The 25,917-nt window shown below is 35.3% G+C and overlaps 3 long non-coding RNA genes across 4 annotated transcripts in view; 1 reads left to right on the forward strand and 2 right to left on the reverse strand.

Moving 5' to 3' along the window:
• LOC141450857 (uncharacterized) overlaps window positions 1–25,917 on the reverse strand; it is an 89,056-nt gene that overhangs the window by 7,041 nt on the left and 56,098 nt on the right. The gene's annotated exons all lie outside the window — the stretch shown is intronic.
• On the reverse strand, window positions 5,512–21,757 carry LOC141450855 (uncharacterized). Its single transcript, XR_012456361.1, has 3 exons — window positions 21,588–21,757; window positions 11,995–12,125; window positions 5,512–5,867 (listed from the first exon to the last, which is right to left on the reverse strand). It is a non-coding gene; the product is annotated as an uncharacterized lncRNA (long non-coding RNA).
• LOC141450854 (uncharacterized) overlaps window positions 21,800–25,917 on the forward strand; it is a 28,564-nt gene continuing 24,446 nt past the window's right edge. The window contains exons 1-2 of one of the 2 annotated variants that reach the window (XR_012456360.1): window positions 21,800–22,236; window positions 22,316–22,417. This is a non-coding gene — a long non-coding RNA (uncharacterized lncRNA). The remainder of the gene's footprint in view (window positions 22,237–22,315; window positions 22,418–25,917) is intronic. The other variant, XR_012456359.1, reaches the window with a different exon arrangement.

The raw sequence follows: 25,917 nt of genomic DNA on the forward strand, positions 1-25,917 counted from the left end.
GTAGTTCTAGGGCCTTTCTGCATTCCCAGACCAGGGAAGAGGTAATTCTGAAGGAGACAATGGCCTTCAGCGCGGCCTGGCTGTCTCCGAAAAGATGCGAACTAGATTAACCTTAGAAGATGTAACTTGAGGATTTGGGATAGGAGGCTTTCAAGGTCCATTGTGCTCTTCTTACTGGTGCCAAATGAGTCCTAAGAGCCGACATCGAGTACAGGATATCCTTATTCTGTACCTGAAAACTTTTTACTTATCCATATCTTTTTTTTTTTTTTGTCATTCAAGACAAATATCAGGTACGTTTGGCATAATCCTCCACGTCTACATTCTATCTTTGGCGTGCTAATCGTTTAGATCCTTAACCAATGAAATCACTTTATTGTGTATTCCCTCAAGCTAGCACACCGGAGGGTTTTTGAATAGTCTTGACAGTAGTCAACCGCACTAACTTATGACTACCTTCAGAATGAATGCTTCATATCCTGTTAATTATCTTGTGCCGAAGTTCCTGATGTTTAATATTCACCGATGCAAGTTAAAATTACAGTTCTGGGAGAAAAAAAATTATTGTTTACGTTTGGATTGTAATTCTTTCGGTGTCCTGTTAGTGGGAGATAAAACCAACTTTTCCAGTTCATATTTCGAGCAAACAGGACCAAAGGGCCCACTTTTCTTTGGTGATATTTTCATTAATTTTCCTTCGTAAGAAAAAGTAATACCAAATAAAATGAACTTATAAATAATATTTATGTTACACTCAAAGTAAGTGTACTCAATACATTTTTTTATATATCTTCACTAGCAAACAGTTCAGTTAAAAATAAAATAAAAAAAAAACAGAGAAAATGAAATAAAAATCGTCTGACCGAGGGGCGACCAAAGGAAAATTTATTTTCTCCTTGGATAAACATTTGTCAGAACATTGTATGTGCAGGGGTGGTTGCTGACTGGCCAGTAGATTAGACCAAACCTCAATCCCCTGTCAAATATAATTCTCCAATGGTAGATCTACCAGAGATTTCATCCACATCCCCTTAGACGTCATGTTCTTTACAAGCGTAAAACATCCAAACAGACAAACAAATATCCAATATTAAATTGAAATTGGATTCGAATTTATTTATTTTTTTCGTTTTATATATTTAATACGCGCCCCCCAATCTTTACAAATTGTTTGATTATTTTTTATTTGTTTTTCAATCATTTTTTTTATTGAATTGAAAAGAATTGTTAAGTGAAGAGAAGAGTTAAGGATCAAATATAAATACAATATTAAGGTGAGAATGTGAATAAAAGAAAATAATATCCAAAAATAATTCAATTATTCAATTCCTTTCTTGAATGCTTGAATTAGAAATTCGGGTTACTTTTCACTTTAATTCTTCACTTTGAAAATCAATAGTTATTTAGAAAACTTAAGTTCCATTCACAGAATCTTGGTGCTTTCGCATAACCAGAATATATTTTACCTCCATTTCGTGGGCGTTTCATCCAGTTCTCTCTCACCCGCGTTTTCCACTCCATTCCTATTCTCATCGGCTTTAGCAGCATCCTCTTTCCTTACCTAAAATCAAGCGTTCAAGTTCTTGAAAATCACCTTCACCCTTTTGCATTTCTTCTTATTTACGTCCTAATACTTCTCTTCATTTCTTGATACAAGTGTGTACTCATTCTCATACCCTATCATGTAAACTGATATTCTCATTTCCTCAACATCAATTGCAGTTCCTGTTTGTTCTGGGCCACAATCTACTGGTCGTCTGAAACAGACAAACAAAAATGTGCTTATCTTCATGTTCGCGAGTCTCTGTTTTACTGCTATTCCTCTTATTAGCTGACCCTTGAAGAGACCTAATAAGACCTGTGGCCCACTACTTTACTTAACTACAAGTACTTGTTAGAGTATAAGTTAATTAGTCTTCAGATATTTTTGATTCATGGTATTTTATTATTGATAGCATCTTATTGAGTCCAAGGCCAGTGTAACAAGTACGAGCTAACTATCCTCTCAGTAGACACTCGAAGATTCTGTATCTCCCTTTTGTTATTCTTCAAATTGCTAATTATACCAAGAACAAGAGATTTCCTTGTTCCACCAACCAACTTAGTAAGAGAGGCTCTTCTTTTTTTTTTGAGATGCTGTTCCTGTATCAACATCTTTCTTTGGAAGCTCCTTTTCTTGAATTTACAAAGCTAGCTCTTTTAGAGGAATTCACAGAAATGTTCTACACTTTTCTGTAGAAGTCAGTTCTTTATTTTACATGCAATTTAAGTGTCCTAATTATTGAAGGTTAAGATAGTAACTTTATCCTCGTCAGGAACGTTATGAATAGGATCTTGGTTATCAGTTTTTCTTTATATTATTATTTATTTATTGCTTTATACAAAATACATTCTGTAGCAAGAGAGTTGCCTCTGCTAGACAGTAAGAGCTACAATGGAAAATTAAAATCCTTAAAATAACATTTAGGTCTTAAAATACGAAATGTTAGGATAACATTAAAGGCTTACACCATTGCACAGAACAGCTGTACTCGCTTCGGCGGTACATATACTAAAATTGATTTTTCTTTATAATCAAATAATGCAGATGATTCGGAAGTTTATATTCTCAATAAGTTGAAATGTATTTTTTATTATTTAGCAGGCGCGTTAGATGAGAGATCAAAATTTGTTAATAATTGTATTTTTGGTAGTTATAAAGGATATCTCTTTTTAAGAATAATTCTAAATGTTCAGTAATAATTATAAGAAGGAATTTAGGCACCACTAAATGTAGCCGAGCGGTTAGAGGCGAGACCTGTAAAGCTAATATATATTATGGTATTGGGTTTGATTCCCGGTCTTAAGCCTTGGATTTTATTTAATGGTTAATAAAAGAAATTTACAGTAAAGTATGTTTGCTAGTTGCCTCCGTCCCACGACACCTAATTTGGTAGTTGGGCGTAAAGCCCGTCTGAAAAAATAGGCAATTACTTTACTTTATAAGAAGGAATTCGCACCAGCAACAATTATTTATTTCATTAGAATATATTGTATTTGTTCTTGTAACATTTATATTTTAGTATTTTAAGGCCTAAATGTTATTTTATGTATTTTCATTTTCCATTGTAGCTCTTACTGTCTTAGCAGAAGGCAACTCTCTTGCTGCAGAATGTATTTTCTATAAAGCATTAAATAAATAAATATTCTCACAAATTTTAAAATTACAAATAAGGAAACAACAAAGGAATGTACATATCTTTGAGTTTGAGTCACATAAATTAGAAAATTTGGAATGTCTTTCTTTGATGTAGCCACTTTTTAATTAATCGCCCTCCGTTCCTTTTGTCTTCTAAACGAATGCTTTCACTGTTCCTTCCTTTTTTAAAGAAATTTTCAGAGAACACAACCCATTTTTAGCAAGAACACTGAAAGCCCTTGTACCAACCAGCTTTATCAACTTTCACCAAGTTGAACTTGCATAATATTAAGTTCTCATAATACCAAAATTGAATTCACCTGTACTGAATTGAATAAATCTGTTTCTGTAAAGTTCATCCAAGCCTAAATTATTATCTAATCCGTCTCTACTAGAGCACGTCTCTCTCTCTATAGTGTTTTAAACACTTCTCACTGTTTACTAAATAACTGAACAGTCTGCCCGCATTTCAATGGATTATACCAGCTTTTTAGTCTGCCCGCATTTAAGTGGCAATTAAATCCAGTTTCTCCACTTTTATTATAAAACCTAGCTAGCACCCACTTGTTGATCAAGGAAATGTTTTATTTTGTTACTCTTGAAGAAGATGAGAGTTTCTCATGGCTGAGAGTGTAGCATGCTACTAAGAGAAGGCGTTATTTCTTGAAAATTGCACGGTAAATGTTTTCATACTTACTGAAGGGTTCTTTCACCATTTTATGCCTAACTGAATTCTCTTTCTTCGTAATAATGTTCCAAAGCCTCTAATATCGTTTGAAAGAACAGTCGGATTGCATTCAGTGCATTCAAAAATTACGACAATTAACTGTGCATCAGTTTAAATCTAACTAGCAGGCATTTTGCCATTAATTCTCATTTTACAACCAGCAATAGAATGAAGGTGATTTGTGCATCAGAACTATTTTAATATTAAAAGTTGTCAACTTAAACAGGATATCCTGTGGTAAATTTAGAAAAACGGGAAGAAATGTAGTAACAAAATTTATGTAATCGCTAATCATTTTTGGAATTAGCAAGTAGCAGCTAATTAAGGTGATTTATTCTTAATTTGGAACACTTTCTTGGCCTAGGCAAAACATGTGCAACGTACAATTGTTCCAGTACAGCATGTTGTCATAGAATGTCCTTCCAACCAACCTAGTAGGCGTCAGAATAGTGTTCCCAACACTTGAAGGATGCCCTGAAAAATGATTCTCTTATCAAGAGATCAAGTAATTTTATTTTAAAGACATCAAAATCTAAAATAAAATTTAGATTGTCCCAAGTACTTGGGATTATATTATTGATTAAAAAATTGGTTTCAATGTATCCAATTTCCATCAATTATTGGATAGTATAAAATATTAATGAGTTTGTTTAGATATGATTAAATGATTGATCAGTGTGAATGTATTTATTTGGAATGCAGTGATTATTGTCGTGAATGAATGCTTTTTAGAGTATTGCAGTATTGAATGCTTCACTAGGAACTTAATGTTCACATGTATTATTGTGCCAGAGTAAAAAGTAATGTTTAAAAAATCAGTTCCTTTCGCAAGAATCGCTAAAGGAATAGGATAGACAAGCCTTCCAAGCCTGGAAATTCGTTCTCCAAGCACTTCTAAAAATTCCGATAAAATCCTGCAGAAAAGTACCCTACCACCGATTGGTTATCTAGCGAAAGATCTGCAAGCTGATCTTCTTCTATTGTCATGAAATAAGTTGGAGAATCTTTCTGAATGGAAGTGCTGGATCCAAATGAAGTTCTGTGTGTGTCCAGTGGAAAGCGTTCAGAAAAAAAGGAAATGTAATTGAGAATTCTTGAGTTGTGAACACACTGCGGCGAAATAAAATCTTTTCTCTACTATCATCTTTCTATCTGTTCTATTTAGTTATTGTTACTGTAGAACAAGTTCGAATTTGCATTCATGTTTATCGTATATGTATTTCATTCATTTTATTAAGGAATGCACTTAATAAGTTTAATAAGAATTACATTATTTAGGAATTAAAATAAAATGGGTACGATAGAGCGGTTTAGTTAGACGATACTATATAGTCTTATTGAATAGCGCAATTTTTGGTAACTCGGAGCTAAGCAAATATGACGGTGGTTTTTTAAAGTTGCTGGGACTTCATACTTCTATTTAAATATTTAATAGAACTCAAACTTAGCAATTCTAAAAATTAACTATGACCAAACACTCATAACAAGCACTAGATTACATTATTTTTTGTATTCATTATTTTATTATTATTATTTAATTTATTTTGTTATTTTTACAAAAAGTTTTACGATTCATTAACATATTGAATAACACGCATTAACAGTATGTAACCTCCCTCACTTAGTCTGCTCATGTAGGGTGGGTAGGTAACACAAGTGAAGTCGTGTTCTCTACACCAAACTGTTTAATCTACCCTCTGATGATGAGAGGAAGTCTGCAACCGATCAGGAGATAAAAGACAGCAATATTATCCAGGTACATTTAACAATTTCCCTTATTTTTTTTAAGGTTTCCTCGCTCGTATTATTTTTCTAACGGCTCTTCTTCTCCTATAACATCACTGAAGCCTTAAAAAAAAGTCCAGACCGGCTAGTATTTGTTTATCCACTGGAATCTTCTACTTAATTCAATGGTTGCTCAAGTATTTGAAATTTCCGTCAGCTACGTCAATATTTAGAATGCTGCATGAGAAGAAAAATAAATGAAAACAAAGAATAAAAAGAACAGTAGCATATATATAAAAAAAATTGAATAGAGTTGAAGTGGGAAGATATAAAGTAGAAACACTGACCGTCCCCTGGGTATCTGGGTCTATATAGAAAATTAGAGGTAATGGGTAAGTACCTAGTGAGTGAGTTAGGTATATGCAGACAGTATTCAGATTATATTTACTGTGCGACTCTCTGGGAGTAATATGTTTCCATTTATTTCCAACCCTTTACCCCAGGGGGGATGACTTTTTTTCCATAACAGTCATCCCCCCTCCCACTACGTCATAACTACCCATATCGCCATCTTTTTCAAACTCGGCTTCCATCTCTGGCACGCTATTATACTTTCCAAAGTTCTATTTCAAAATATTAATAATAATGTTTAAAAAAATATAAACTGTAGTCTTGCTGTGTAGTCTTTATTCTCCATTTTACAGTAATATATTTTTATTAGGTTCCTTGCTTTAGGTCATGAGTAAGACCTTTAATCGAACCTTTTTTTGAACAACCCAATTTTTTGGAGCTGCGAATGAAATGGTGGGGGCAAGTTTTAATATTAAACAAACACTTTTGCAGAATTTTTATTTTTTCAAATAAAACCTAAAGATCAAGTAAAATACTCAAAAGTTGCTAAGAAATTGCAATAAAAAGATCAAAAAAAGACAGAAAGAGTTATATTTTCTTTTAAATAAAAGTTGCTTCATTTGTCTTTTAATATCACATTATCTTTCAGAAATAAAATTTTTAAAAACGAAGATAAAACAGGATTTAACAAAAGCCGTGAGTGTCGCCTAACAAATTGTGGAAAACATCTCCACTGGTTTTTCCACAATTTTTATTTTGTTAATCCAATTAATAGTTTTTCAGTACCTGGTGTAGCCTCCTCTTACTCTCTGAACAGCTGAACAACGGTTTGCCATACTCAAAATAACGGCAGCTATTTCTTCTTGCGGAATTTCTTCCCATAGCAACGTTAAAACGTTAGCAAGCTCTCCGGTGTTCCTGGGTTGGGGCTGATGGTTATTTAGTCGTCTCTGTAAATTGTCCCCAAATGTGCTCTATTGGGTTTAGGTCTGGTGATAGTGCTGGCAGTGGTAAGTGGGTAATGCCGAGACGGCGAATTTCTTCAAGAACACATCTGGCGCGGTAAGGGCGGGCATTGTCGTCGAGAAAAACAAATTGTGGCCCAATATTGTCTCGGAAGTCTGAGACAAACCCCCGAATAATGTCATCTCTGTATCTGATCCCATTTAAAGTGCCCTGAATGATGTGTAGTTCAGTACGATTGTTGAGAGTAATTCCACCCCACCACCATGACACCGCCACCGCGGTGTGCTGTTACCGGTTGGATGAATTGTGGCTCAAAACGAGTGTTTGGCCTTCTCCACACTCGCAAACGTCTGCTATTACTCGATAAACAGAATCTTGACTCGTCACTAAACAATACATATTCCCAGTTTTGGTTCTCCCTCAACCTAGAGTTTACCCATTCCAATCTTGCTCTTCTGTGCCGAGTATCCAAAGAGGGCCTTCTAACTGGGCGATACGAACGCAAACCAACCTCTCTCAATCGATTTCTAATCGTTTGATCAGATACTTGAGTCCCAGAGGATTCAAAAAGACGATTTTGTAACTGTCGGGCGGTCAAAAAAGGGTTTCTGCGGGAATTCATCCTCACTAGGCGGTCTTCTCTTTCAGTGGTTCTTCGAAAATTCCCACCGCCATGGCGTCTTTGTGCAGTTCCAAACTCGCGGTAACTTTGCAATGCTCGGCAAACAACACTTGGCGCAATGTTCAAAGCATTAGCAATTTCAAGCTGAGAAGGGCCCTGTAAATGAAACTGGACAATTAAATTTGCCCTTTCATCACTTAGAGGTCTTCTTTCCATGATAAAAATTAGAACTGAGAAGAAAAAAAAAGTTCATTCACTTTCAAATGCATTAGAATACTGAATCATTTTAAAGGACAAAATTAGCAATGTTTGTTTTTGTGGTTTATCAAAATGAATTAACCTTTGTACGACTAACAAGTGCATTAATTCCTTAATATAAACAAATATTGAATGCCAAAATAACGAGATAAACATCAAAACATTGTGCAAGTTAATTATATTTGATGTTATTTATAAATTCCTTAGCAACTTTTGAGTAGTTTAGTTACAGTGAAGATACTATAGTGTAGCGTAGTGCTAGACTATGCCAACATCATTCTAAAGAACCTGTGAAGGTCCAAGATAAGTTTGAAGAAAAAACATAACTCATACAGAGCATGTGATCAAGAAATGTACGGAAGCATGAGGTCAGGCGATTAAGGGTCAACAACACCTTCCATATGTATGATGATTGTTACCAGGGAATCAACTATAATAATTGATTACTGTTCATTATTTTTGGTGACTGAATCATAGTTTCAATAGGATGAAGAAATAAATGCCAGTTTCAGTCCATTATAAACTTTATTATGCCGAACTTTCGACCTAGGGACTAGGTCATCTTCAGGGCTGTGGAACATATTTACAGATTGTTAACAATAATTATATTAAAATGAATATGTATAATGTAACGAAAATTTACAAAAATATTTAACTAATTTACAATGTACTGTTTTACATCATTAGAGGGTTGGTGTGTCTTCTGTCTTGTCTATTCATGGACTGAATGTGATCGGTCTGTGTGGGATTGTGTTTGGTTGTAAGAAAGTCAGTGTTACATTTTCATGTACATTTGAGTGTTAAATTTTCGTTACATTATACATATTCATTGAAATATAATTAATTGGTAATATAATTGTTAACACACTGTAAATATGTTCCACAGCCCTGAAGATGACCTAGTCACCCTAGATCGAAAGCTCGGCAGAATAAAGTTTATATCGACTGAAACTGGCATTAATTTTTTCATCCTATAATAATTGATTCCATTTAAAGTGGCATGATGCTGAAAGTCGTTCGAGGATACCCCACGTTGATCGGAGTATGATTCCTCTTGAACCCTACCAAGTACCAAGAACGTTACATCTTTTGTGTTTCGCCCAAAAAATATTCTTCTTTTTCCTTGTTTCATGTAGATAGACATTTATTTGTCGCTCTTTGCCATTACTTTACCCATTGCGGTCAATGATCTATGCCTCCCTAGATACCCCTCTTAAAGGCAGTCATGTCTGCGTACCTCAACGATCCCTTTGTCTCAATCCCGTATACCGCCCTTGAAACCTTTCTTCAGAAGATCGGTGATTATTAGATTTACTCTATGAATTCAGGGATTAAATAGTAGATGCTGTAAGAACATAACCAAGGAAATCAGCTGGTGTTTCTGCTGCATTCCACTGCATCTACGACGGACTGGTACAAAATCTAATGAAAATAGCTGACACTTCCAAGAACATCTCGAGGAACTCCACCGCGTTCTGAGTCCGAGTTTCCGATCTCTTTACCAAGTTAAAAGAAAATCGTTTTCGTTAAATCTCAACTAGGTGAAAAGAAAATAATGATTCAGTAAAATGATATTTTTTTTTAATTATTATTTTGAACGATAACCTGAAACACGCCATTTTCTAAAAATCATATTTTTCGGATTCAGTGGACCTCAATTTGATTGCATACACTTACAACTATCGAGATGCAATAAACCGAAAAAAAAATCCATTTTTTTCTAATTTATTCACCATTCTGATAAAAACTAACTTTAAACATTGTGTTGGGGATGGATAGTTTTATATACATCAAATTCTCGTTCATCTTTCCTCAGAGAGTACCTCTTTAGTAACGAGATAAATAATTCAATAGTAGAAGAATCTGCTGTTCTGATCTAACGGTCACACTGGATAGCGATTTGTCTTGGTTGTGTTTCTTATAAGTAAGATATATATCGTTCAAAGGAATATTATTACATTATATAGAGCAAGCAAAAAAACGTATAAACTGTATCAAAGATAAAAATATAAGATGGCATAATATTTTTGAGTGTACGTTGGGTTAGAGTGTGATGCTTTAAATTACCATTGAGTTGTTCGTCTATTTGTACATTGAAAATACAGTTGGACTTACAAATATGTTGTTAGAATCTTTCTAACGATGTAAATCGTATGATGTATGAGGAAGCTTTATGATATTTTTGAATTTTTGGGTTTATGGTATTTTTGACAACTTATTTTTGCCATAAGCATCCTTGCAACCTAAACGTATGTCTAACGTTTACTTTATATTGCAAAAACAAAATAGTCGTTGTTTTTATGTAAACTTTAGATTCGTTGTTCCCAAAGTGTTGAAGTGACTGTCTCCAGTCCATTTGTTCGGCAGACTATCATACACTGAGAGAACTCCATACGGAATTAGAGCGCTATAAAACAGGGCTCTACCATTCCATCATGATGGTGACGAGTTCAATGGCAGGCCACTTTCCTTTTCTGCTTTAAATATTCCAAAATACCGAATAAAATGTGTTTCTTTACTCTAGAGGTTTTCTAACTGTTGCAATTTTTTAACTGGCGAAGAAAAATCTGTTAGCTGGGCGGTTAAATCGATAAGGAAAATAGAATAGAAAAAAATTATAGTTAAACATACTTCTTAAGACCAACAAAACAAAAAAAAAAATGGCGAATTGCGAAAATTTTTCGAAATTAAATATTAAATCTATATTTACACAGAATTTGTACCAATTCTCATTGTGTTCTTTGTTGTTTTAAATTTTTAAAGTACGAGGGTCGTTTGAAAAGTCCGTGCAAAAATAAAAACTACTTAATTTTTGGGGGTAAACCTTTTTTATTTTTCAACATAGTCTCCTTTTAGGCTTATACACTTCGTCCAACGCTGCTCTAGTTTGTTGATCCCTTCCGAATAATAGGATTTGTACAAGTCTGAAAAATAGCCATTCGTTTCTGCAATCACCTCCTCGTTTGAATAAAATCTTTTTCCCGCCAGCCATTTCTTCATATTGGGGAACAAATAGTAGTCCGAGAGAGCCAAGACTGGAGAATGGGGGGGATGTGAAACGAGTTGGAACCCTATTTCCATTAATTTTGCGACCACAACTGCTGAGGTGTGAGCTGGTGCGTGGTCGTGATGGAAAAGGACTTTTTTGTGGGCCAATCGTGGGCGTTTTTCTTGCAGCTCGGTTTTCAAACGGTCCAATAACGATGAATAATATGCACCTGTAATAGTTTTACCCTTTTCCAGATAGTCGATGAGGATTATTCCTTGCGAATCCCAAAAGACAGTCGCCATAATCTTTCCGGCCGAAGGAACGGTCTTCGCCTTTTTTTTTGGCGCAGATTCCCCCTTGGTAACCCATTGTTTAGATTGTTCTTTGGTCTCAGGAGTGTAGTGATGTATCCATGTTTCATCCACAGTGACGAGACGACGCTTAAAGTCTTGCGGATTCTTCTGGAACAGCTGCAAACCGTCCTTGCAACACTTCACACGATTTCGTTTTTGGTCAAGCGTGAGCAATCGCGGCACCCATCTTGCGGATAGCTTTGTCATGTCCAAATGTTGATGCAAAATATTATGTACCCGTTCATTCGAGATGCCCACAGCACTAGCAATCTCACGCACCTTCACTCTTCTGTCATCCATCACCATATCATGGATTTTATCAATGGTTTCTGGAGTAGTAACCTCAACAGGGCGTCCAGAACGTTCAGCGTCACTTGTGCCCATATGGCCACTCCGAAAATTTTGAAACCACTTATAAACTGTTCTAATCGAAGGTGCAGAGTCACCATAATGTTTATCAAGCTTCTCTTTAGTCTCCTGAGGCGTTTTGCCTTTCATAAAGTAGTGTTTAATCAACACACGAAATTCTTTTTCGTCCATTTTTTGAAAATCACTCGACTTCCTCGATTCAAACGAATGCCAAACACAAAGAAATAGACCGATCTGGCTGAAACTTGGTGTGTGTTCTTCCAAGAGATGCTACTAAACTAAACATAACCTCGATACGCGCCAGTAGTGCTATCTCTCTGACTTTGCACGGACTTTTCAAACGACCCTCGTATCTGAACATTTAGTGGAGCTTGTTACTAATTTCCAATCCCAGTTTTACCCACTAACGATGTATTTGCTTAATTAGTAAGTTTGTATTTATTCCATTATTCATACCAAAAAATAGAAATAAAGTTTATCGTCATGTTAAACCATGGTTTTGTGGTAGCTCTGGCAATTCTCTAGGATCTATTCTTATCTTCTGATGATGCGCTTTCAGCCAACCAATTTCTTCCTGAATTCTAAATCTAAATATTCAATTTGTTCAATTAGTAGTTGATAAATAACTATAACTTAAAAAAAAGGTTTCTAGTATAATTAATTTAGAACTGCTATTTTTCAATTAAAACTTCTCTCTAAACACATGAAAATGAAACCAACTAATTAACGTCTTTTTGAAACTCAAGAGGACCTTTCTAAAAAAAAAAGAAAGTTTTTAGAAAGACCCAGCTTCTACATGCAAGGCTTTCTTTCGGCCTGTCACTTCCTGTTTCTATTCAGTACTAATTAAGAGACAGGTCTGCTATTTTTACAGATGGCCTTTTTAGTAAGTGCCTTCTCTTTCAAAGAGGAAGTCGTAAAATAATTTCAGTTTTGCTGAACATTCCATCTCTTATGTCCCTATAGTTTTCTTGGGAATTTAATTACCTGTAATTAATAATAACCAAAAATAATAATAATAGAAAAATAAGTTAAAAATTTATTGCCTCTCTGTCAATAAAACCTACGGTATGAATCTTTAACAGATGTTCATTGCGAAGTATGATGTATCCCTAGTCTCACGTCAGACTACCGTCAGATGCTTCTAATCCAACTCGGATAGCTTCTAAAAAATTTAAGCAAGCAACCTACATTACACTTCTACTGAAGAAGTCGATATTCTTTCCGGCTAAAAATAATTTTTGATTTATTGAACTCCATGTTTGTAGATGCGCAATGGTGGTCAATATCGTTTTTATGCGCACATCATGTTTTTGTTAGGCTGTCATCCGGATTGATTTCTAATTTCATCCATCTTCAGGTGAGTAGAATCATGAGTAGAGGAATTCGAGTTCCACTTGTAGAAGGCTTCTACTGTTTTGCAGGCTCGCAAACTTCACAGACTTCTTAAGACTTTGAAACTTAATTCCTTTTCCTATTGCCACCAATAAGTTTCTTTAAACTTCCAAGCCTAGCACTTACATAAAGGGCCTTATAATAGGGCAGAGGTGATAGATTTAGTAGCCCATTATCGCCTAAAGTTGTGATCACTAATGAACAATGAAAATATGATTCATCAGAGTCGCATTTCTCTTTTTGGTCTTCCTTCCTAGTCTAATAATAGATTAGATTTATACGGGACCCATGCACCCATGCCCCACGGCACCGCAGCCACCAAGAGTCCTTAAGTCTAGTAGGTGAAACCTCCCCTTCTAAGAAGGTTGAGGGCTTTCCCTACCAGTTCCTTCTGCGCTACAATCTCCTCTGGTCTCAAGGTACCAAAGATTTCGTAGCGCAGTCTCTCGTTTGCAAAGCAATCGAATAAGAGGTGAGAGGCCGTTTCTTCCTCTTCCTGGCACAATCTTCACATCGATTCCGAGCTAATAAGCCCTACCTTGTGCAGATGCTTCCTGAACCTTCCGTGCCCTGTGAATAGGCCTGTAATCAGAGTGATTTGATACCTGCCCAAACCTAGAGTCACTTTGGTTCTTTGTTTTCACAACAAGGGCATAACCCTCTTGCTGTGTTTGACCCCAGGAAGCATCACCCAGTACATTTCATGTTTTCTCCAGATCCAATCTCTGAGTGCCTCACGAACTGCACCCCTAGTGAGCCCCAGGACTGTTTCTGGGCCAATGAAGGGAGTACTAGCTCCATTCCTGGCCAACTGATCACAAGGGAGAGGTAGTTCTGAAGGAAGAGAGGGCCTTCAGTGCCGCTTGACTGTCCGAAAAAATACAAATCTCGCTATTTCTAAGATTCATTCGCAGATTTTCCCCAGCGCAGGTTTTAATGGCAAAAACCTCGGCCTGAAAGACGGTGGCATATCTCCAAAAAGCATATTCAATGAGTACCTTAGTTTAGTCTAATAATAAGCACTTTCCATGTTTAAAAGTGTTATATTCATTTTTTTTAAATAATGCTGTTCTTCTTCAAGGATTTTGGTGCTGACAATTTTAAAAAAATAGGTAATAACAAAATGCTTAATTAAATTTAAATTTTTGATAATGATTACCCGAGTTGTTCTACAATATATATGAATTTTGAATGAGAACATTAGAAGGGGCACCCACTTTCCACCTATGTGCACACACACACACAGAAATAAAAACAAGGGGCTAAGAAGCAAAGCAAAGGAAGAAGGATCACTCACACAAACTCTAGTCCAAGAATGGATGGAGATGGTGGCCGTCGCTGGAAAAGCGGATATAATTTAGGTTAACCTTCTTCTATGTGTTCCCCTTTTCAACCCCTTGACCTGGTCTTGCTCGTTAGGCCACGTGACCTCTTTGGAGAAAGAGAGATTTAGGGAAGGCACGTCCCTCTGTAAAGTCCGACTTTATCCTCCTTTTTGCTTGGTGGCTCCCTTTCTTTTTCTGTCTTTTTATCCAAAGAAGGGACAAAGTTGTGTAGAGGGTACTTTCACCCAGGGTTATTGTACCTCAGGGATCCGGTTACCGCTATCTTATTTATTTTCCACACTTTTTATTTACGCATAATTGTAGTTATATTTTATGGAAAATGAACATTAGCATAACGATAAAATAACACTTTTAGGAAATTAAATTTCTTTGTACTTCCACATGGGGTAACCCTTATTTTAATAATATTCTAGACTCAGTTTCTCAGTTGGAACATTAAACTTATCAACTCACTCCTCTTCTCACAATGAGCTAATCTTGAAACTTTAGCTATTGTTTCATTGAACTCATTGAGCCATCAATGAGCTGGACTAGCTACAGTTTCCAGCTTCAATCTCTTTATCAATGGTATCTGTTGGGAGAAATTTAGACACAAACAATGGGCAACCTCCTAATGGATAACCTGTAAAGAGAGACTAATTAGATGCCCTCTCTTTTTATGAGAGAAAATATTGCAATTTTGGCAGCATATAGCGTGGATTTTTAATTATCAGGTGTCGCAGGAAATGGTAATTTTGACGTCATGTTAGTACGTTCTAGAGAACAATAACAGAAAATCAGACTAATATGGAATTTTAATCGAAAAGTCACCAAAAATTTTCCTCAACTTCTAAACTCATTGTACACATGACGTGCATACGATATAATATAATATAGTGCATAATATGTTCATATTTTAATTTTCTTGGATAATTTTAGGATTTAGTGCGGGGAGGAGGCCTACCTGAACATGTGTCATTTTATTATTTATTATGGTGCTAACACCCGAGTTCCACCCAATAGAATTTCATTTTGGTACTTTCGCAAGGCATTGAGCACTCATCTTGTATGCCCAAATCCTTTAAGAAGATGAGGTCCCTTCAGGAGGAGTTCAGGAAATAGTGAGAATCCAGTGCTAAACTCTCTGGATTGAAGCTGGCGAAGATCTGATATATTATAACCGGAAGAGATCTGAGGTTGCCTTAAAATGGGTAAAATAAGTGCTACCTCACCAGGCATTGTTGACGCCAAAGGCATTTAAAAAAAAAAAACGTGTGGGCACAATCCTTGGGGAGATATAAAGGATTCTAATATTTCCTAACGGTCGATGCGAACATTCCAAGAAGATTTTGCAGCTTTTGGGTACATTTACAGCTTACAAGTTCTAATATCTGAATAAATTGGGCTGCATCGTCGACACTTGTCAGTCGTTCAGCGAGAACAGGGGGCATCACGAGTAGGCGACTAACATCACCCCCTATATTTTATTTTTATATATTTATATTGGGCTGCCAGACGTCGCATGGCCGAAGTAGCCATTGACCGTGAAGGCGTAGGGTAAAAAAAAAAAAAAATATTTGAATAAATTAATAAGAAATTCAAAAAAAAAAAATTATTGGAAAAACGTTCAAAGGAAGTGTCATTTTTTGGAGATAGATTTATCAGGATAATTTTCTTAAAAATAAGTTCCATTCACAAATTTTTGGGTACGCACTTCATTTGAAATGTCTGTCACTTTTATCTTAAACATTTCACCAAGGAACTTCATTGAAGCTTGGGATTTGAGGAAAAGATAACGTAAAGCTTGCCTCAAAGTTCCATTTCTAAATAGTTTTAGTAATTAGCTGTGCAATTATTTCACATTAATGTTTTTATTGCGCGGAGCTATTAAGTAATATCACCTAGAAAACACATTTATAATGAGTAGCTACTTTTTACAGCTGCTCAAAGAACATGAATACAAGCCAGGATATGTTCTTTGGATCGAACAATTCCCTAACTCCAAGGGAAATTTGTGCAAGACTCACATTTTGAAGATGTCCTTTAAATTTACGCCTGAATTCGTGATACCGTTTTATTTACGTCTTCATTCGACTTTTTACCGAGCAGGGTCTAATTTGGGTCAAGAATTTTATTAATTAGCTAAATTCACTATTTTTTACTATTTATTTTACTTAATTCTGTCTATCTCTTAACGATGTAAAGGAATTTAAATTTCAATACAGCAAAATCGGGATAATCGCTCATGCTCCTCATCTAACTCTTTTCTCAAAATGGCCTTCCACGTCTAAATAAATGTAGATCTCCTCAACTCTATAAAAGTGAAATAGAGCTGTTGGTATCTGACGTTGTTGTGAATATTAGAAAATTCAGAGAGATGTTTAGATTACATTTTTATCATCCTTTTCCTTGTTTGTAAAACAAGAAAAAAGTTATGAAGAATTTGTTTGGCATGTCCAATGCACAGTTGAAAGACTATAAAATAAACAAAGAAAGAAATCCAGAACTGAGATGAATTGGATTTGGTGGACAGTCAGTCTTGGTAAAAGATGGGATTGTCCCTATCTGTGAATATATTATTCTCCAGATTTTATTTATTTATTAAAAAAAAGAGCCACCACTGTGAAGTTTGTCTTCTATCAGAGAGAATATGAAGAAATACGCGACAAGGAAGAAATATGCGTTGTGTCAAGACCATATCTCCAGTTAGGAGGGCGGCTTGAAGAATTAATGGACAGAGATGTACCAGACACTTTGACCCATCCCAGTTACTGGCCCTTTTGTTCTTTAATAATCCAACCAGTTTTGTTCTTTACAACTGTGACAAGAAATACTTTAAAAAAGAAAATAACTCAGTTGTGTTCACACTTTCAAAATTTATAAACTGAGCTGCCAAAACTTTTCTATCTTGTTCAGATTTTTTTTTTTTAAAGTAACTACACTTTTTAAAGCAGGAAAATTTTAATATTTCAGCTGTGAATGCTTACAACATAAGCTATCATAAATAAATTTGTTGAATCAGGAATGGCAGATCAAGTTAACGATAAGATTCGCGTAATGAGTGGACATTAATAAAGATTAAATCTTAGTTATTGATCTCCTTAATTCCACTAACTTACCAATTAATTAGTTGCGCACTCAAATTAGCGATTTCAGGACGAAACTTTTCCCAACTTGTAAGGAAGAGAGAAGAAAATATACACTTTTCATTCAGCTACTTGGGAAAACTAGGAAAGTATAGATTCAGTTTCTTTATTACGCTCCTAATACAAAGTAATAATGCTCTTCGCTCTAATAAACAAAAATAATTAAAACAGAGGAAGATATTACTGTAAAAAAAAAAACAGTAGAAATTAATGGTTGCCAGCAGAAAAAGATTGCTTCCATTCATCTGAGAAGAAAAATACGATAATATACTTCTCATAATTGAGACTGAACTGAAGAAAAGAAGATATTGGAAGAGGACTTGGCTGGAAGTAGATTGCAATGGAAAGAGAATAGAATGTACTTAGTAAGTCACATACATGGCATTTCTATTATCTGCCCTTTTTCTGTTTGGATAGAACGCATCCAGGAAATTGCTTCAGCTTAAGACAAATAAAAATTATTTATTATCAAATGTGACCAGAAAGCGGAATTCAAGATTTATTTCTCTAATTTTGAGTGGGTGTTGACAGATCTTGTTAAAAAGAATAGAGCAACCTAGAGGACGTTTATTAAATTACCTTTAAAATAACTTGCGGAAGTACTTTAGATGTATGATGGGGATGAGGGCAAGACTCGTTCAAACTCCTCGATAGAACGAAAGTCAAGCTAAGGAAGATTAGGCTGGAACTAGCCGCTCAACCGCTGTGAAGGAAATGTGATCATCGGCACAAAACTCCTTTCCACTTTATTTGAATTGTGCTCGTAAACAATTCCTAAGGTTTGGAATCGAATTGGTGGTTCTGAATCTTCGCCTTGCTTCTACGCTGGCGTTCTTAAATGATACAGAGCTGAAGTGGTTTTTTTTTTTTATTTGTGAGCATATTCAACGTTCTAATGGATCTTCTATCCTGGATTCGATTAGATTGAATCAACAATTCTACGCTCTTTGATGGTAAAAAAGCAAAACTATAAACCTTTTTACCACCAACATATTTTTTAAATAGTTTACCGCGTTGAAAGAATGGGCGATCAGAGATACTCGAATCAGCTGTGTTAGACGGTTGAGAGTAAATCTCAAAATTGAAATATTCGATTATGAGGACTTGAACGTGGCTTTGTGGTCTTGCTTTGTTTTGTTAGAAGCGGTTAATCTCTTTGCTCTAGTATACTTTGTCTGAGAAGGATAGAGTTTGTATCAGTTATAAAATGAATGTCGCTCTAGTGGTTTATTGTCTAGTTACAGTATCTAGTATAGTCTAGTTACAGTATATTGTTTATCTTTTATACATTCTTTTGCTTCGGAGGTCAGGGTTGTTCACAACAGTTGGTCTGACTTTTTCCATTGTTTTCATTAGTTCAATTTATCAAAATAAATCTCCTAATAATCAATAATTCTAGAGATAAACAGAAAATCAGTCCCAATTTTGAAAATGGAATTAACAGAAATTAAAAGAAACGGAGTTAGGCTTGCTGGGGTGTAAGTTTATGAATAATGCTTCGTCAGCTTCTGAACATCATGTAGAGTACGGCTAATTGAACATATTCTGTTAATAGTCGGAGAAGTTTTCTGTCTGAAGTGATAAATCTTACGGAAATGGCAACCTTGGGTAAAACATAGTACCCAGCCACGAAATTGTTCCAATAATAAGGTCCCACAGAAAAAAAAGATGTATTACTTGGCTTAAAAAAAATAGATGGAAATGAAGCAGAAGCGAGACGGTATCCAAATTAAACTCTCAGTTCTGGTTGCTTACGATTTTTTGTTTTAATATTAAATAGGTACATTTTGTAAAAAATAAATTCTTCGCCGCACTCACATTCTGAATTTTATCTCTCATATTTATTCCATTTATGCAATTTTCGGTTGAAAACATGGAAACCATAAGGAAACTCAAATTAGAGCTTCTTGAGGCTTTTATTTTATCAATTATTTATACTATCCCTCATATAAACAATCTCGGTCTATTTCTTTGTGTTTGGCATTCGTTTGAATCGAGGAAGTCGAGTGATTTTCAAAAAATAGACGAAAAAGAATTTCGTGTGTTGATTAAACACTACTTTATGAAAGGCAAAACGCCTCAGCAGACTAAAGAGAAGCTTGATAAACATTGTGGTGACTCTGCACCTTCGATTAGAACAGTTTATAAGTGGTTTCAAAATTTTCGGAGTGGCCATATGGGCACAAGTGACGCTGAACGTTCTGGACGCCCTGTTGAGGTTACTACTCCAGAAATCATTGATAAAATCCATGATATGGTGATGGATGACAGAAGAGTGAAGGTGCGTGAGATTGCTAGTGCTGTGGGCATCTCGAATGAATGGGTACATAATATTTTGCATCAACATTTAGACATGACAAAGCTATCCGCAAGATGGGTGCCGCGATTGCTCACGCTTGACCAAAAACGAAATCGTGTGAAGTGTTGCAAGGACGGTTTGCAGCTGTTCCAGAAGAATCCGCAGGACTTTAAGCGTCGTTTCCGTCACTGTGGATGAAACATGGATACATCACTACACTCCTGAGACCAAAGAACAATCTAAACAATGGGTTACCAAGGGGGAATCTGCGCCAAAAAAGGCGAAGACCGTTCCTTCGGCCGGAAAGATTATGGCGACTGTCTTTTGGGATTCGCAAGGAATAATCCTCATCGACTATCTGGAAAAGGGTAAAACTATTACAGGTGCATATTATTCATCGTTATTGGACCGTTTGAAAACCGAGCTGCAAGAAAAACACCCACGATTGGCCCACAAAAAAGTCCTTTTCCATCACGACAACGCACCAGCTCACACCTCAGCAGTTGTGGTCGCAAAATTAATGGAAATAGGGTTCCAACTCGTTTCACATCCCCCTATTCTCCAGACTTGGCTCCCTCGGACTACTATTTGTTCCCCAATATGAAGAAATGGCTGGCGGGAAAAAGATTTTATTCAAACGAGGAGGTGATTGCAGAAACGAATGGCTATTTTTCAGACTTGGACAAATCCTATTATTCGGAAGGGAATAAAACAAACAACAACAAACTAGAGCAGTGTTGGACGAAGTGTATAAGCCTAAAAGGAGACCATGTTGAAAAATAAAAAAGGTTTACCCCAAAAAATTAAGTAGTTTTTATTTTTACACGGACTTTTCAAACGACCCTCGTAAAGGGAAAGCAAAAAAAAAGAATAAACAGAGAGAAAATAGAAATGTTCGCTAACGAGTGAAACAGATTACACATATAAATCGAAAACACCTGGTAGATTTCCGCATTAGTCATAAATGGTTCTCTTCACAGTTTAGTAATAGTTCCTAGTTATCGTCCCAGTATATTGCTCTCCATCAATGGATATGGCATTTAACACTCTAGAGCAGTGGTTCTTAACCTTTTCATAGACGCGGAACACAATTATATGTATATATTTTTCTCGCGGAACACTAACATTAAATAATTTGAAATTCGGTATTTAGCAAGAACTTAAAATTAAATTCAAATTAAAAAAAAGGAACAATTTTTTGTTTTCGTATCTTTCCTAAGTTTCTAAATTTCAATACATTTAAAATTGAAATTTCGCGGAACACTTGGACCATATTCGCGGAACACCGGTTAAAAACCACTGCTTTATATCTTCTAAAATTATAGATCAGTGCACAAAATAACTATAGTTTATAATTGAGAAAAACAAAGTGTATAAGAGAACAAAATTCCATATCAATATGTGGTTCACAGTGGGATATATAGAACGGCCATAATTTTATGGATTCGGGTTCGAATCCAGCTGCTGACCCCTAGATTTTCTCTTCCTAGGAGCTTTTTACAGCTCACCGTCCGGTGATGGACAGTGTTGACTGTAACGAGAGAATACTGTCCGGAGGCCGGCAGTGCACTGAAAAAAGCTCCGAGCGCCAATAACATTAGAGGTTGACGCGCCTTAAATCATAAAAAAAAAATAATAATAATAATAAGTACTCGATTCCCACGCGGAGGTCCCGGGTTCGAATCCAGCTGCTAACCCTTAGATTTTCTCTTCCTAGGAGCTTCTTACAGCTCACTGTCCGGTGATGGACAGTGTTGTCTGTAACGAGAGAACACTGTCAGGAGGCCGGCAGTGCACTGATAAAAGCTCCGAGCGCTAATAACCTCAGCTGTTGATGCGCTTAAAAAAATAATAATAATAATAATAATAATAAGTTTTTCTTACAAAGTAGACGTTTCGTGGGCAGCGAAAAACTTTTTTTCTTGCTGCACTTTGTGTGGGGGCCACCTTTTTTTGTTATTGTGTGTTAAAAACAATTTTTCTTTGGAATTTAACAATTTTCTTTAGCCACATTCTATTCTTTTATATCGAGTAATGTTCACAATCTAAAAGTGGTTGAATTGAGAAGGCAGTGCCATGTTACAAGTAACCTTTCTTATCAGGCAGTCCGCCATAACACCGCGTGCTCGCTCTCGAAGTTGATTAGTTTAAACATCCTTTCCATTGGTTCCTTCAGTTTCATTCTTTTGGATCAGTGATAATCAGTGAGCAATTTTCTAACCGTTTATTTTCATTCATCTGAATAGAACGGGAACCTATTCTAGTGTTTCTTAAATTTCAATTTCTCACAAGTTTCAACCAGCAATCAAAATAATTGAAGAAGCTTATCTTTCTAATTCAATTGAAGTTTCACACATTCAAGTTAATGCGAACTTCACGTTCCGAAAATTCAGCGTACAGTTTCCATCATGTGTTGGCTTGACCCTTGGAAAAGTGGTAACAGTAAGTGGTTTAATCCCGTTTCCTTTTACTTCATCTGCTCACTTTCATCTCAATTATTTCCTCAGCTGTGTGAACTACATTTAATTCAGAGGTAACTGTTCAGTTCAATCACATTTCATTAATTATTCAAGGTCTTTCAAATTTTAATATTTATGTTCTACGGCCTACAGATTATCAAATTAGTTTCCTGCATTCATGTCAGTCGCTCGAATTAGTTCTCTCAAAGTGTTAAGATCAACCAGAATTGCTGCAAGAGGAATTGTAAAGTCCATGTGAGTTGTTTTTATTCTGTTCGTAATCTACATTATTCAGTCTTGGAAATACCATCATCCTGTTCTAATTCATTACTGTTTCTGAGAAGACAATTTCTTCTTGCCAGAAATTGCTTTTTGTTTCTCTCTCTCTTACCTAAGCATGTTCTTGAAAAAAATAACGAAAACATGGCTAGATTTGGTACTGTAAAAGGTTTAAGGTATAATGTATGTTTAAGATCTTAAGTAAGGTAATATGATTTGTACAATAGGACAGTTGTATAAGGGTTGATCGTGAACAATTGCACTTAGATTAGGTAGAACACAAACTATAAATCATAAGTACTTGCTTTACCTGTAAGACTTACTAATTGAATCTAGATATAATGAAATATAAAATTATTTAGTATATAGCAAGGGTGAAGTCGTGGCCGGAAATATCGAGCTAAGTAATTAATCTATAATTTTTCTAAGCGAAGTTATTAACTAATAAATTGTAGGTGATCTACTACCATTTACTAACCCGTTTTATATGTTTTTGGTATTTGACGAAGAGAACGACTTATCGAATGGCTCTTCCTAGCTGCTTAGAATATTATTCTTCTTCCAATATTTCATTGATGTCATTTTTAACATTTCAAAAATGTCAGTAGAAGAATTTTCTAAGTTCGAACAGACCTGGTATTTGATAATGAAAGCAAATTTGTTCTCAAAATGCTTGAAGAATATTTGCAAGTTTGTAAGAATATTTGACCAGTTGGACTTTGAGTAAATATTCAATACCAGATTTTTTTGTCTTTCTTTTGCCAAAATTTCAAGTCCGTAAATGACCGATATTATTCTTAGCTCCATTTTTCTTTTATATAAACATTGGTTTTCAAATTGTGGGGAAATAAAGGCGCGGAAAGCCCGTAAAGTCATCAATATTAATAAATGTAGTAACCAGTTAAGATGTTGAACATGGTGGTTCTGCTAGAGGACACAGTAAGGAGATAACTAGTATTACATTATTGGCCGCTTCAACATGTTTACTAGTACACATATATTTTGGGTTAGTGCTAGGCCCATTCATTACTCTTCAGGCTACCTAGCTCGCTGTAGACAGAGAGTAATGAAGCTCAGTGCTGTTAGGCGGTAACCTACATTAGCTAGTCTTCATAATTAGCGAAATACTGATGACTCTCCATCTTCTTCTTCTTCTTCTTGCCAACTGTTTTCAGCTAGACAACAACTTATCTATCCTAGTGTTCGTCTAACGTGATAAAGGCATGCTGTCTTTTTTCTTTTCAAATATATTTCTTTCTCGTGCAGCTGAAAAAAGGAATTACGTACTATGGTCGAGTTCAGCAAAAGATAATGAATTCTTCCTTGAAATGATTATTTGGAAATCTCGATAATTAAATTTTAAAAAACAGGAGATCTCATTCCTTATCTCTAATTAACACATTTTAATAGAAAGTTTCTTTACTGTATGTTTACAGTATATTTGGCAACTCTTTACAAATATATACAAGAATTGCCACTGCATTTTTGTACCAATACTAGCGCGTTTGATTGGCGCAGTGTTCATCGATGGCACTATCTCTTAAGTTGTTGTTTTCTTGTTCTGATTTACGTTGTACTGAAATATTTTCATTGTATGACAATAATTTTTAAATTATGCAAGATTTTGACCTAAAAAAAAATCTTTTTAGTACACAATTTCCTCTTCTCAAATCTCTTCTTGGGTCCAACGGTTTTCCCATATCTCTGAGTTTTGCTCTACCTTGATTGTTTCGAAATTATTTTTCTTATAATTTAAAACGCATCTATCTACATGAGGTCATTTAGTTCACAGAGCCAGTTTTGAGTTTTCTCCCAACCTTCGGAATGTATTCTTTCACTACACATAACTGTCTGTCATCAGACAGTGAGACACTTCACTGAAGAAAAAACAAAGATGCAACTAAATTCAACCAGATAACTGGACCTGGAGCCAGAAATCTCTTGAGTTGAAGCTAATCCCTTACTTTGAAAAGATAAATAAATTAAACGGTTCATTTTTGAAATTACTTAAAGAAATAAGGTCAGCCTCTTTTATTCATTTAATCCGAGTTCCTGAGATTTCCGCCTTTCCATAAGATCAAAGGCCACTTTGAAACACAGAAAACATTATTTAAAAAACCACCCAATAAAGGAGATTTCAGTTTATGAATACCATTACTGTTTATGAAGAGTAGGAATAAACGTCTTAGATGCTGTTTGCCTTTCTAAGGGAATAAGATTTTGTTGTACTGAAACATTAACACAAGTAAACTTATCACTTTATTTACAGACCTCCTGCGTGCTTTAGGTGCAATAGATCGATATTTGCAAAGAATAGTGCCGCTAATAGTTCTACGAGTATGTCTGCAAAACATATCGTATTCAATAAAGACTCGAAACATTTTTATTTCAATTTGGTCAGTCTCTTTTTAGACCTTCATTTAGTGGGATAGAAACAGTTTTGAAGTAGGTAATTCTTTATTCTTTAATTCCTTCTTAAAGTTATTTTCGATGACTCCAATTTAAGGAGAGATTTTACGGATTCAGTGGTTGATTTTCACTGCCTTTCTTCAAATTTTGGTACACGTTGTGCGCGCCCCTTTTAGTGCAGTTCTTTGTCAGGTCTCGACATCTTTTTCACTTGTTATCATCGCCTAAACTTGCTTGAATTATGAAGTACTGTCTGAGCAATAGCCAGCCTATAGCAACAAGATGAAGTGTGAATGGCCAGGCAGCTCCTTTACCTACTAAATTTAAACAATATTCTCGCTACTCTCTTTTGCTGTATGAAACTTTTTGTCGTAATATATGCAGTATATTAGTCTTTAGATCGTGACTGAGTGGAACAGCACAAAATAGGCTGAATTCAATCCATCAATAGTAAATAGGTCATTCAGTCTTCTCATCACATAACACTAGCTACAAAACCTCGAACTGTTGGCATTTTTTTCCAATTTTACAGTTACAGGCGCTGTAATTCAGTTTATTATCCAACGTTATTCCCAGATAATGGACATTCGCTGTTATCTTTTAGCGGGAAAACAAGTTTGTGTGTTTTTTATTCTGTTTCATTTGACAAATGTGTTACTCTGCTGTATTTAGACAGCTGCTTTATCATAACTAAGGAACGGATTTTTATGTATTTAAAAATGTCAAATATTTAATTAAAATATGCATTTATTTTCGTCAATTATGTGGAAAATATGTGATTTTCTTAAAATATTTTCTGGAATATTTAAGTAAACTGGACATTTTTGTTTATGACAATGGAATTTGGGGGGGGGGGGCAAGTTATAATTATTTATACAACAAAGAACATTTTTACTATTTATAAAAAGATGTGTTAAATTTTCAATTTTGAAAACTTCACTCTTCGAAATTGTTTGCAACCACATGAAATTTCAAATGTTGGAACGTAAAGTGACGACGATCTGGGCGTAAGATGGACTTGTAACGACTAAAAGATCGTTCAACATCTACAGATGTTATAGGTGCCT

The sequence above is a fragment of the Rhodnius prolixus genome, unplaced genomic scaffold (assembly GCF_049639745.1).
Source record: "Rhodnius prolixus isolate KJV_2025 unplaced genomic scaffold, Rpr scaffold_8, whole genome shotgun sequence".
Taxonomy (NCBI): domain Eukaryota; kingdom Metazoa; phylum Arthropoda; class Insecta; order Hemiptera; family Reduviidae; genus Rhodnius; species Rhodnius prolixus.